The 7,896-nt window shown below is 36.7% G+C and overlaps 1 long non-coding RNA gene across 2 annotated transcripts; it reads left to right on the forward strand.

The window, feature by feature from the left end:
* Window positions 1–1,298: 1,298 nt before the first annotated feature.
* Window positions 1,299–5,917, forward strand: LOC135266929 (uncharacterized). 2 transcript variants are annotated; one of them, XR_010335150.1, is made up of 2 exons: window positions 1,299–1,728; window positions 1,770–5,917. It is a non-coding gene; the product is annotated as an uncharacterized LOC135266929 (long non-coding RNA). The 2 variants fall into 2 exon arrangements; XR_010335149.1 differs by having other exon boundaries at window positions 1,784–5,917.
* The last annotated feature ends 1,979 nt before the right edge of the window (window positions 5,918–7,896 follow it).

Here is a 7,896-nt window from a genome sequence, read left to right on the forward strand (position 1 = left end):
GTAAAACTTTTGTTTGAGTTGAGCAAATAATTGCACCCAACTGTTGAAAAATATTTTGTTTAATTTTAATATTTTACGTCAGTGTAATATAACTCTAATAAAGGTGTTATTTTTCTTGATATATTATATTTCAAAGTCATAATGACACATATACGATCACCTATGGCACCAACAATGCAGCGATTACCTTAAATTTCAATTACCTAGCAAATAAACTCAGTAAATGATGCTTAGTAATTACTTTGAGAAAAAACTTTTCGAGGCCAGTTAAAATTCATATTCGCATTTTAAAAATCCATTACGACATTTTGATCGGTAATTACTTGCTTCTCGTTCTAAATTATTATTGTTATCCGCCTATTACTCATGTCATCATTTCAAACAGATTAGAATAACGGGGGATAATTAAATCGGTAGTGGAAATTTTCGATAGATCCTTTGTCCAAAAACGCCGTAATGAGCCGTTGTGTGTGGTACAAAGAAATTGTCTAATGTTGAAAATTTCCAGACAGAAAGCTGTAATTGGCGACACAAGAAATTCCAAATACGAATCAACTATTTTTAGATGCACTTGTTGCATTTTATAATGGCTGATAACGTACCGGTCAAACGTCTCTAAGTACGGTAAAAACGTTAAAAATAGACAAACCCGTCGTTTCTACAAGGCAGTCTAACGGGGAAAAACTCGTCTAGGATTTCTTATCCGCTCGCCGAGAAAAATCAGCAATAGCTGCCTCTCAAATGGAACAGTCGTGCGCCACGGATTTTTCAATGCTACAATCTCCCAACAATAATTACTTGCACAATGTGCGAAACCTGTTTTCGATCCGCAGAAGCCAAGTCCTTACACAAGTGCTTGCAAAATTTCGGCTGTATTTACTTCATCGATGATTTACCATATTTTCATTGTCAAGAGCACATGGCGAGATTTACGAGTCGTAAATCGGCGCTTATTTATTGTAAAATAAACCAAATTATGCAACAACGCAAAATGGAATCCTTTCGTGGACGCGGGAGGAAATGGGCGCCGATGGAACGGAAGCTCCAATTGGTTAATACCGCCGTCATTACACCCATTTTGATTCTATGCTATCGAGTCCGTGACTTTTCAGCGACCTCCGGTGAGGCACCGCATTTTTCAGTTTTGCGATGCACCACAATACACACATTTTCAACTGGTTCAAGGCGACATTTCCAATGAAAGTGGTACACGGAGGGACAAAAGCAGTGAAAGTTTGGCATGTGCACATTTTTCTACGAAGCTGACAGGTGAAAAAACTGTAGCACAATTAATTAGCACCCGGACTTGCAAATCAACAAACAATAAATTAACACAAGTTTCATAATTGCTCTTATATGTCTATTTCCGTTTTATAATTCCAATATTTGCTGCAACTATTTTCAGTAATAATTGTTTGTGTCCATAGGCAATTAGAATACAGGAAAAAGGATAAAGCTGGTGATAATTACGATAAAACTTTTCTCCTTTCACGAAACATTTACTATGAATTTTACGACCGAGAGAAATTGTCCAGCGCAGCCTCATCCTCAAGATAACTTACAGGTAGTTTCACTTGTATCTAGGAATGACCACAAATTTTAAAGAACTCTGCGTTACCGACTCCTACTGGGCTCTATCCAATCCTCTGCTGCTAATGTCATTCGTTTCCTTGTGCTTGGAAATTGACCACGCCTTGCTAATTTTCGTTCGGTTTCCCCTTATAAAAGGTAAAATATCGTTCAATTTCTTACTCTCCTAATTGCTTTAGGTCTATTTTTACAGTCATAGACATTTAGGTTGCAGTAAGTACTCGGTTTATAGATATCGGTACTGAAAAAATTTGGAGGTTAGATCACGTTATGCACTCATAGTGTAAAAATGGGAAAATCGCACAGATCTTCCTCTCGATCTAGTTCTGTCTCCAGCACGGACGCTCATAGACGAAGCCATCGAGACAAATCCGACCTCGAAAGGCGTTTACGCCATTTGGAACGGAAAGTCCGCAAATCTCGACACGCCCGGAAACATCACACCAGGCGTAGTCGTTCCACATCTCTTTCTCCACGTCATACACATGAACGTGGGGAAAGAACAAGTCCTCTTCACAGCAGCAAGGAGTCAGAAGGGTTTGATCGCGGCACATTTTCTCGATGCCCGACCCCTATTTCTCTGCCAACCAACGGTGGCGAGCCTGACACCGCTGATGTACTTGTTTGCTTGGAACCCGACCTCGAAAAAGAGGTTTTAGCCTTGTTAGGGGATGACCCATCAGAAAAATCTGAGGAGATTCACCTTCATGAAGCACTAACTGTGCGTTGGAACTATAACCTCACACGAGGTTTGGATGCTCAGGTAAAAACAGCATTATTGGGGAAATACCAAACACCAATCAATTGCGAATTACTCAAAGCACCAGAAATTAACCCAGAAATTCTACCTGCATTAGTCGATATACAAATCAAGAAGGGTAAGTATCAACGTTTAGGTCAATTTCAATTGGGCGTGGGTCTCACCTCACTAGGTGAAGCTTTGACCCCTCTTCTGAAGGAGAGTGGTTCCCGAAATGAGGAATTATTGAAATTATTGATAGACTCCGGAAAAATTTTGACAGATCTTTTCTTTAATATGTCCCGATCTAGAAGAGCCAACATTGCTCAAAATCTTAATAAGTCTATGAAGGACATAATCCAGAAAGATACACCAGGTTACTTTCTGTTTGGAGAGGACTTAAATCCTTAAATTAAACGCATTAAATCTGCAAAGACTTTACAAAAGTCAAGTCAGGACCTCAAAGCGGTACCAGATAAATTAATAGTAAAAACCCCTAAAATCAGTCAAAAAAGAGGGGGGGGAGGAACAACTAATTACCTACCCATCCACCTCCAGGTCTTTAAACTCGAGGAGCTCGTTTCGGTCAACGAGGGACCTGAAACAAAAAGGGCGAGATCCTCGACCGTATCAGAGTTACAACAATTACCGAAGTGGCAGTCCCTCACGCCTCAACAAACGTTAGAGGTAATAGCAGGTAGATTGTCATACTTCAGGACTGAATGGCGAAAAATCACTAATAATCACAAAGTTCTTGAATGGGTTAAATCTTTTAAAATCCATTTTGTAATCAAGCCAATTCAGAATCGAGCACCATCTCCTGCGAAATTAAACAAGGAGGAAATGGATGCAATGTAGGTTTCCATAGATGCGCTTTTAGGTGAAGGCGTGATTCGTAAGTGTCACCTTTGCACTGACCAATTTATATCAAATTATTTCTTGGTCAAAAATTCGAATGGCAAGAACCGCTGTATCTTGAATTTAAAAAATTTAAATAAACACCTGCATCCTCCCCATTTTAAGATGGAGGATATGCGAACAGTTACCAAACTCGTAAAAAAGAACTGGGTTATGACATCCATTGATTTGAAAAATGCTTATTTTCCTATTTCTATTGACGAAAACTCTAGGAAATATCTTAGGTTTGAATTTAGAAATCACCTATTTGAGTTTGTTTGCATGCCCTTTGGATTGTCGATTGCTCCCTATGTTTTCACAAAAATTATCAAACCAGTTGTAAACTGGTTACGTATGGAGGGAGTTTTTTGTGTGAGCTATTTAGACGATTTTTTAATTTTATCAGAAAACTATAAAGTTGGTCTAAGAAATACTCACCTGGTATTATCTTTACTAAAATCTTTAGGATTCATTATTAATGAAGATAAAAGTTGCATAATTCCAAACACAAATTGCAAATTTCTAGGTTTTTTGTTTAACTCAAGTGAACTAACAGTAGAATTACCGCATGACAAGAAGCAAGCTATTTTACAGACAATTTTACAGATTAAAGTTTGTAAGAAATTAAAAATTAGGAAAATGGCCCAACTTTTAGGTACTTTAACATCTGCTTGTCCGGCAGTGACATATGGCTGGTTATACACCAAACATCTCGAACGGGATAAATTCCTTGCCTTAAGCAACTCTAAGGGCAACTATGAATCATATATGCAGCTTTCCATCCAGTCTTTGAAGGATCTCGATTGGTGGACTAACACGATTCCTTCATCTAAGAATAGAATATGGAATGATGAATTTCATTTAGAAATATTTACGGATAGTTCTTTGACAGGGTGGGGAGCACACTGTAAGGGCACATCTGCTAGTGGCAACTGGCCAATGGACTTACAGCGGGAACATATTAATTTTTTAGAACTTTAGCAATCTTTCATGGACTAAGATGTTTTGCGAGAAATTGTTCGAATCTGAATATTCTTATTCGTACTGACAACACTACAGCTTTGTCGTATATAAATAAAATGGGTAGTGTACAATATCCAAAATTAAGTTCTCTTGCTCGTGACATTTGGCAGTGGTGCGAACATCGTAACTTATGGTTACACGCCTCGTACATTCGTTCAGAATGTAATAATATAGCAGACAAGGAATCTCGAAAGTTGTCTGTAGAAACAGAGTGGTCACTATCACAAGAGGCATTTGCCAAAGTGGTAAATAAATTTCGTCAACCTGAAATTGATCTATTTGCTTCCTTTTATAACACCAAATGTGACACATATGTGTCTTGGAAACGCGATCCTGGATCTATTGCAACTGATTCGTTTACTATTTCTTGGAGTGATTATTACTTTTATGCTTTTCCGCCATTCAGTCTCATTTTAAGAGTTTTAAACAAAATCATATGTGATAAAGCAGTGGGGATAGTAATTGTTCCCAAATGGCCATCGCAGCCGTGGTATCCCTCACTATCTAAATTGCTGGTTCAAGCCCCTTTAAATTTAGAAGCAAATCCTCACCTACTTTATTCACCTTATAGTTACGAACAACACCCTCTGAGGCTTACCCTGGTTGCCGCACTTTTGTCAGGGAAGTTTTTCTCAGAAGAAAAATACCCGAACAATCAATCCCCATAATGTTGCAGTCTTTGTCGACCGGGACTTTAAAGCAGTATGACTGCACATACAGCAGCTGGTGGCTTTTCTGTTCAAAGTTCAATCTATGTCCTTATACTGCTACTTCCAATGAGGTACTACAATTTTTGCAGGACATATTTACCTCAAAAAATTATAGTTATGGGACGTTTAATTCCCATCGCTCAGCTTTATCTTTAATCATTCCTGATATTGGAACTAATATTTACATAAAACGATTTTTGAAGGGGATAGCGCGACTTCGCCCGGTACGTCGCAAATACGAGTTTACTTGGGATCCCAGTAAGGTCTTAGATTTTTTGAATAACTTGTTTCCTAATACCAACCTGTCATTGCAAAAACTCACGTACAAATTGATCACGCTGTTAGCACTGATCACTGGACATCGTGTTCAAACACTATCCTTGATTAAATTATCAAATATTCTTAAGATGGATACCAAAATTCAGATCCGAATAACAGAAAACATTAAAACGTCTTTAGTGACAAAAAACGAACCGTGCCTTCAAATCCCTTTTCTTTAACGAACAACCTGGAGTTTGTGCTGCTCTAACCTTATCAGACTATATCCAGAGGACTGCTCAGATTCGTAAAGATGTTGACTCTCTGTTCCTGACAATAAAATCACCTCATAAAGCAGCTAATAAACAAACATTAAGTAAATGGATAAAAACAACATTATCTATGGCTGGAATTAATACTAGTATTTTCTCAGCTCATTCAACTAGACATGCGTCATCATCTGCAGCTTTACGCAAAGGCATTTCATTGGATGTAATCCATAAGACTGCAGGTTGGTCCGAAAAGTCACAAACTTTTGCCAAAACCTACAATCTGCCTCTAGCTGCAGAGACCGATTTTGCCAAGGCAATTATGCAATGAGTCATGTGCCTTTTTTCCTTTTCGTTATTAAAAGAATATATGTTTTGTTTATCTTTAATTTTACAATGTAGACGCTCAAATAGATTTTTGATGTTATTGAGCCCCTTTTCTACGTTGTCACAACCTTTCTCTTTAAACTTCTACCTGTAAGTTATCTTGAGGATGAGGCTGCGCTGGACAATTAAACAGTCAAACGAGAACTTACCGAAGTTCGACTATAATTGTCCTAGCAGCCTCATCCGAAGAGATAACTCCCACCCATCCCAAATTTGAAACCCCGTATATAGGTCGGTTGTGACTTGTTCTTCCAACTTAATGACATTAGCAGCAGAGGATTGGATAGAGCCCAGTAGGAGTCGGTAACGCAGAGTTCTTTAAAATTTGTGGTCATTCCTAGATACAAGTGAAACTACCTGTAAGTTATCTCTTCGGATGAGGCTGCTAGGACAATTATAGTCGAACTTCGGTAAGTTCTCGTTTGACTGTTTAATTATGGATGTTATGTTTGTTACATTATGAAGGAGCATGAGCGCCGGTTAGAAATAGTAACAGGACATCAATAACAAGTTCGAATCAAAGCAAATAGAGAATATCAGAACGTGTGTCTGTGGATAGGAAAACGTGGTTCCAATTGTATAAATTAACACCAAAACACTTTATAGGTTGTTTTGAAAGGTTTTATTGAGTAGGGTTTCGTAGAATAATTCAACTTGCTTAGATTAAAATTTTACATAAAACTGCGAATTTTCATACTAAAATATGTGTTTTTTTATTTTCTTACCGCTATTATCAAAAATCAAACTTTATTTTTAATATACAGGTTGATTTTTTTAGGGCCTACTCTAGAAACTTTACTTCTAATATAGCTTTATATAATATAGCTTTAAAATTTTGCATACGATCCAAATCTACCACTCTGAAGTCAACTAAATAATTTTCAAACTGGCTGAGCTTTCGGAACTACAAAAATTGACGCCAAATTTGAAATTCTAAATAGTAACCACACATTTTTATTGCATGTTTGAATTCATCTTCTCAAGTTGAATAAAATTTACCCAAATTGTTGGTACTTATCTGTCATAGTTTTTGACATATGCCAATTTTTTGCATTTTTTGCATTTTTATTTGCAAGGGTTTATCTAGAAAATCACACTTCTTGAACCCTTTGCGATAAGTGAATATATTTTTTTGTATTCGATAACCGAAGGTTTTAGGAGTTTTCTAAAATTTTAGAAATTGTCAATTTATCGTCAAAATTCATGGCTAGTATGATTTTTTCAAAATGATTTTTAAAAAACTGCGATAACTCAGTTTTTTCAAAAGGAACGACTCTATTTTTTTTAAAACAATCGAAAGAATATCGATATTTGTGGTGACTTTTGTCAATACGTCCTATACCTATCATTTACAGTTTTTGAAAAAAATCACAAAAAACGGATTTTACTTCATAATTTTTATAGTTAATCAAGTACACCTAGCAAAACGGTCAACAATTGTCAAACTTCAATATAATATTTAGTTTTTAGCTAGTTTATTATCGAATAAGCAGTAAAACAATAATATAAAGTCGGATCACTTTTGTAATATTGGTATATTGGAGATTTTTATTCTGTTACATTCGGACCAAGTTTTGTTACTACATTTGACAGTTGGCGATGCTTTTACTACTGTCATGAAAATTTGAAGTTTGTCATGGGCATTGTCAAAATTAACGAATTTAAAAGAATTACGCGAGCAGCAACGAACTAGCCCCCTATTGCTGTTTGTGTAACCCCATCAAATTGGCATGGGGGCCCGCCAAGACACTCAGCAACCACTGACAAAGGTTATTTTCAATATTATGACGAGAGAGATTAAATCAATCTGCGGCTCACAAAACATCATAAAACACACCGAAAAGTCTTCTCTACTTACTTCTCGCAAAGGTTTCTGCCAATTCCGGACCAACAATAACTAATTATGTGTCTAAAATAACTTATAACGTAGGTTTTACCGGCCTCCTTTTTTGTCCGTTTATATTTTCAATACACAAGTTTATTTGGTTTATTTGATTAGTTGTCCATTAATTTATTTAGGTTT

Source organism: Tribolium castaneum, chromosome 1 (genome assembly GCF_031307605.1).
Source record: "Tribolium castaneum strain GA2 chromosome 1, icTriCast1.1, whole genome shotgun sequence".
Taxonomy (NCBI): domain Eukaryota; kingdom Metazoa; phylum Arthropoda; class Insecta; order Coleoptera; family Tenebrionidae; genus Tribolium; species Tribolium castaneum.